Genomic DNA, 6202 nt, shown 5'->3' with positions numbered 1-6202 from the left:
CTATTAAGAACAAGGATTTTTTTGTGTTTTGTTCACCGCGGTTTACTTACCCGGTGCCTCGCACACAATAGGCACTCAAGAAGTGTTGAATAAATGTTTGAATGTACCTCTGGCTAGTACTCCAAAGAACAGAAAACAAACGCAAAAACAAGAACACATAACTTGGCAGAGGGTTTGAAAAGAAATACTGATTGATTTACTGCCAATTTTTTAATTTAGAAAATTGTCACTCTTACAGAAAAGTTAGTCCAGTGAACGCTCATATCCCCTTCACCTAGAGTCACCAGTGTTAAAATGGGGCCTCCCCTTCTCCCTCCCACTTGAAAGTAAGTTGCAGGCATCACAATACCTCAGACCTAAATCCTTCCCATGACTCTCAAAACAAGGACCTTATCCTACATAAATCACAATACTTCAAAATTTCAACACTGTAGTAACATTACCAACACGATTAACATGCGCTCCACGTGCTATCCAGTTTTACCCATAATAGCGTTGTTCTTTCCGTTTTTCTTCAAACCCAGGATCCAGTGCAGTCAAGCACTGTGTATTGCATCTAGACCTTGGTGTCCTTTCTCGTTCTGTCCTTTGATCTCGAACAGTTCCACAGCCTTTCGTTTTGTTTTCTTTTTTTTTTACGACATTGGCTTTTTGTCCCTCTGCTTTTACTTTTTTTTTTTATCCTCACCCGAGGACATTTTTTCTATTTTTTGTTCAGATAGAGTGGGAGGGGGAGAGAGAGAGAGAGAAACATCGACGTGGAAGGGACACATCGAGTGGCTGCCACCCACACAACCCAACCAGGGCCGGGGACAAACTGCAACCGAGGTACATGCCCTTAGCGGGAACCGAACCTGGGTCCCTCCGGACCACAGGCCAATGCTCTAACCGCTGAGCCAAACTGGCCAGGGCTCTGCTTTTACTTTTATTAGTCTTTATTTTACGCCGAATTTACTCCTGGGCCATACGTTTCTGTTTCTTCCGTTTTTTCTGGGCTATCTTTTTCTTCTGTGCAACCTCCTCTTCTGGTTTAGGGACCACCTGCTCTATCTCAGTGTGGCAGGGAGAGCTCATGTATGGGTTAACCTGCCCGTGAGCTCTGTGAGTTCTACCGTGCATCTTGGGAGCTTTGTTTACCTGGATGTGCTCAATGACCAGAGAATCTGCATCTAAACCCTTAAGCATGTGCAGCAAAAACTCAGCACTCTTTTTGGGCCACCGACCCTGTGTCCAGCCCCACTGTTTCGCCTGGGCACACCTGCCAACTCCACCATTGTAACGACGGAAAGGTACACACTGCTTCTGTAAAGTGACATCCTTCAGATACTTGGTGGCTTTTCGAATATGCATACCTTTGATGGCCTGGGCAGTTTCCCGAGTGTTCTTTAAGTGAACACAAAGATTTGAACCTCTTGACTTGCATGATTTTGTGGGGTTTTCTGGGTCAACTGAGTAGCGAAACATTTTCAGACGTCACCTCTGGCCGCTTTCGGGAAAAGCGACATTGACATTTTTGAAGAGTCCAAGCTAGTCATTCTGTAGACTATGATTTATAGAATATGCATGGATTTATCTGCTTCTTTTTTCATGATTTAAATTCAGTTTAAACGGTTCTTTGCCAAGAATAATTCATAGATGATGTTGTGTCCTCAGGGCACCATGCTCAGTGAAAACAGGATGTGGGTTTGTCTCCTTTTTGGAGATTGGTTTAAGGTGGAGTCTGCCAGATTTTGCCGTTGTAAAGGTTTCCTTCCTTCCTTCTAAGTCATCTTGGGATGATACTGGAAGCTATGTGACTATCTTGTTTCTCAACAACTTTTCACCTAAAGGTTTTAGCATCCAGTGATGATCCTTATCTGAATTAATGATTTCATTGGTGGTTACAAAATACCTGTAAGATTTTGAAATATCGATTATGGGTCTAGTGTAAACAACCCAGATTTCCCATCAAGATAATACTCTAGTGTTCTTTTGAACTGGGCTATTTAAAAAATCAAACTCCATTCTGACCAGTTATTCCCGCACATAAACACCTTGAGCAGTTTTCTAAAAAAACCTGCAGCTGACACCCAGAGGAACCATAAAGATAAGGGGTTAATGATGGCCTTGGGAAACTTGGAGGGACCTTAAAAAGAAAGAGATTCATGATCACCCTAACCCTGCAACCAATTCCCACCCACCCACCCCTTTTTCCTCTGGAGCAGTCTGTATCAGCCCCCAGCTCCAATTAGGTGGAGCCAGGAGGAATGTAGGGTTTTTTTCTTTGAATGTAGTTTTGTGGTTGTTGTTGTTGTTCCTATATAAGCAAAGAACAAAAGCAGCTCGGGGCTGGGATTTGGGAAGGTCCCCCAGCCCGCCTGTGTAATAAAGTGCTCCTTTACAATTCGCCTGTGCTCCTCTGGTTATCTCCCTGACACCTTATAACACTTTGACAACACTGTAAAAATAAGCTTCTTTGCTTTTTAAAAAAAAAAAAATGTTTTGCTTTATTGATTTGAAAGAGAGAGATAGAAACATTGATGAGAGAGAACATCAATTGGCCACCTCCTGCATGCCCCTCACTGGGGACCTGGCCCACAGCCTGGGCATGTGCCCTGACTGGGAATCAAACCAGTGACCTCTTGGTGCATGGATTGACACTCAACTACTGAGGCACACCGGCCGGGCTTGAAATCTTTTTGTAGCTAGATTCCTCTGCAGCTTGAGTCTATTAGTCAATCTCTGTTCCCTTCCTCATTCCTACTGCCTTTTCCCTCTCCTGGTTCAGAGTTATGTGGAAAGACTGGCCAAGAGCCCTTCTATTCTAGTGTTTGGAGAAATCATTAAGCTCAAGTAGGTGATGGAGCTCCAGAACCACAGATAGGTGATGATGATGATGATGATGATGATGATAATGGGAGTTAACCGGTATTGAGCACTGATGATGTGCCAAGAACTATTCCGGTATTGAGCACTGATGATGTGCCAAGAACTATTCCAAGTAATTTATATGTGTTAAATAACTGCATATTTTAATAACCTTGTGAGGCATGTGCTTTGTTTAGCCTTATTTCAGAGGAAAGTGAGGTACAGAGAGGTTAGATGATTTGATCAGTCACATACCTAGTAATTGGCAGATCTGGGACCTGAACCCAGTGTTCTCACCCCATGTTATCTAGCTGATTCCCTTCAACTTTGACAAAGAGACATTGCAAAGAGAAAGAATTCAGATATCTTGCAAAATATTGATATTTAGATACACCAGGGTTCATTTGTAGAAGAAATAAACCATTCTAGTTATTCTAAACAAAAAGGAATATTATAGCCCTGGCCAGTTTGGCTCAGCGGTTAGAGCGTTGGCCTGCAGTCCGGAGAGACCCGGGTTCGGTTCCCGCTAAGGGCACGTACTTCGGTTGCAGTTTGTCCCCGGCCCTGGTTGGTCGTGAGGGTGGTGGCCGCTCGATGTGTCCCTTCACGTCGATGTTTTTCTCTCTCTCTCTCCCTCCCATTCTATCTGTACAAAAAATGGAAAAATATCCTCGGGTGAGGATAAAAAAATAAAAAATAAAATAAATAAAAAGGAATATTATAGTAAGAATCAGGCACTTACAATGATGGTTACTTTTATGTGTTAATTTGGCTGGGTCATGGTGCCCAGGTATTTGATCAAACGCTATTCTGGATGTTTCTGTGAGGATGTTTTTGGGTGAGAGTAACGTTTAAATCAGTGGAGTTTGAATAAAGCAGATTGTCCTTCATAACGTGGGTGGGTCATCCAATTATCCAAAGGCCTGAATAACAAAAGACTGACCTCATCAGAGTAAGGGGGCATTTTTAAAATCCTCACCTGAGGACATATTTATCGATTTTAGAGAGAGAGGAAGTGAGAGAGAGAGAGAAACATTGATGTGAGAAAGAAATATGCATGAGAGAAAAACACTGATTGGCTGCCTCCCATACACACCCCGACTGGGGATCAAATTCTCAACCTAGGTATATGCCCTGACCAGAAACCAAACCTGCAACTCTTTGGTGTATGGGATGACGCTCCAACCAACTGAGCCACCTGGCCAGGGCCAAGAAGAAATTTTCCCAGAAGTCTGTAGACTTGAACTACAACCTTGCCTCTTATCAGTGTATCCAACTTTCCAGTCCACCCTGCAGATTTGGGATTTGCCAGCTTCCATGATCCTCATGTGAGACAATTACTCAATTACTTAAAACATCTATCTATCTATCTATCTATCTATCTATCTATCTATCTATCTATCATCTATCTATATTATATATTTTTTATTTTTATTTATTTATTTTTTATTATATATATATTTTTTATCCTTACTTGAGGACATTTTTTCATTTTTAAAAATTCAGATAGAGCAGGAGGGAGAGAGAGGAAGAGAGAGAGAGAAACATCGACATGAAAGGGACACATTGAGCGGCTGCCAACCAGGGCCGGGGACAAACTGCAACCGAGGTACATGCCCTTAGTGGGAAATGAACCTGGGTCTCTCTGGACCGCAGGCCGACGCTCTAACCACTGAGCTAAACCAGCCAGGGCTATATATTATATTTTTGATTGCCCTCATGGAAAGGATAGTGGGCAGAGGGGTCAGTCAACCCTAGAGTTTCCTTAGAGAAAATAATACAAATGTAACCAGAGTATATTGTTTAATTTTCCATTTTTTCCACATCATTTGAATGGCTTAATGGTGTCAGAGCTTTTCGTAAACCAGGTGTATAGATTTGTTTGACTTGCTTCTTTAATAAATGTGCATACTTTATTTTATTTTATTTTATTTTTATCCTCACCTGAGGACATTTTTCCATTATTTGTTCAGATAGAGTGGGAGGGAGAGAGAGGAAGAGAGAGAGAGGAACATCGATGTGAAAGGGACACATCGAGTGGCTGCCACCCACACAACCCAACCAGGACTGGGGACAAACTGCAACCGAGGTACATGCCCTTAGCGGGAACCGAACCTGGGTCTCTCCGGACCACAGGCCAATGCTCTAACCACTGAGCCAAACCAGCCAGGGCCATACTTTATTTTTTAAAAATAAATTTACTTTAACACAACATAGTTATTATCTGGACTGACTCATTTGAATTCATTTGCGTGAGCATGACAAGAATCGCGATGGAGCGAGCCCTCTCCCTGTGACTCAGGGGGCTGTCATACACCTCTCTGGTGTCTGTCACAGAAGTGTCCACATTCTGTGGTGGTCTTTCCGATTAGAGCAGTTTCCTGATGGCCATTGCCCCATAATTGTGACAAATTCCTGGTTGTGCTGCCTTCCTGGTCATGGCGGTGGAAGGCAATTCTGAATTAGGCAGTCAAGCTCCTGGCCCTGGAATCGACTGACAGATAATATCGACTAGGGGTTTTGTCACCAAAAAAGATTTATTTGGGAAAAAGAGTCGCAACCCAGAGCACGCAGACATGGCCGCCACCTGCACGCTCTGGCCTGCGTGCCAGGGTGGAGGAGTGTTTATAGAAGGGAAGTTAAGGGGAGTGGAAATTAGAACCATAGAGGTTTATTATAAACACAGAGTTCTTCCCGTAGGGTTCTTTTTTTTTTCCATTTTTTGTTCAGGTAGAGTGGGAGGGAGAGAGAGGAACAGAGAGAGAGAGAGAAACATCGATGTGAAAGGAACACATCGAGTGGCTGCCACCCGCATAACCCAACCAGGGCCGGGGACAAACTGCAACCGAGGTACGCGCCCTTAGCGGGAACCGAACCCGGGTCTCTCAGGACCGCAGGCCGATGCTCTAACCGCTGAGCCAAACCGGCCAGGGCTCCCGTAGGGTTCTTGAGAGTAGCATTCTCATGATTACATAGAGTGTGAGAACTTCCAGAAGCCCTAGCTCCTCCCGAAGTCCCTCCCCACTGAGTCTTTATCACTAGAAAGGAAGCGGGCCCTTGAAAAGCCCAGGTTTATGGTCTGGCTCTTGAAGTTGTACCTAAATGGTACACAGAGCCTATTTGTTCAACCTTCCTGACACCTCTGTAAACCTCTTAACACTCTATAGCAAATCTCTTTCTGCAAAAAATGAGCTGGAATGGGTCCTGGTCTCTGAAATGAACTGAGTCGATCTGCCATGGTTTCTGTAACAAATTACCACAAACTTTGTGGCATAAAACAACAGAAGTTTATTCTTTCACAGTTTTGGAGGCCAGACGTCTGCAATCAATATCACTGGGCCAAAATCAAGGCGTC

The sequence above is a fragment of the Molossus molossus genome, unplaced genomic scaffold (genome assembly GCF_014108415.1).
Source record: "Molossus molossus isolate mMolMol1 unplaced genomic scaffold, mMolMol1.p scaffold_m16_p_21, whole genome shotgun sequence".
NCBI classification, from domain to species: Eukaryota; Metazoa; Chordata; class Mammalia; order Chiroptera; family Molossidae; genus Molossus; species Molossus molossus.
Note: the sequence above shows the minus strand (reverse complement) of the source record.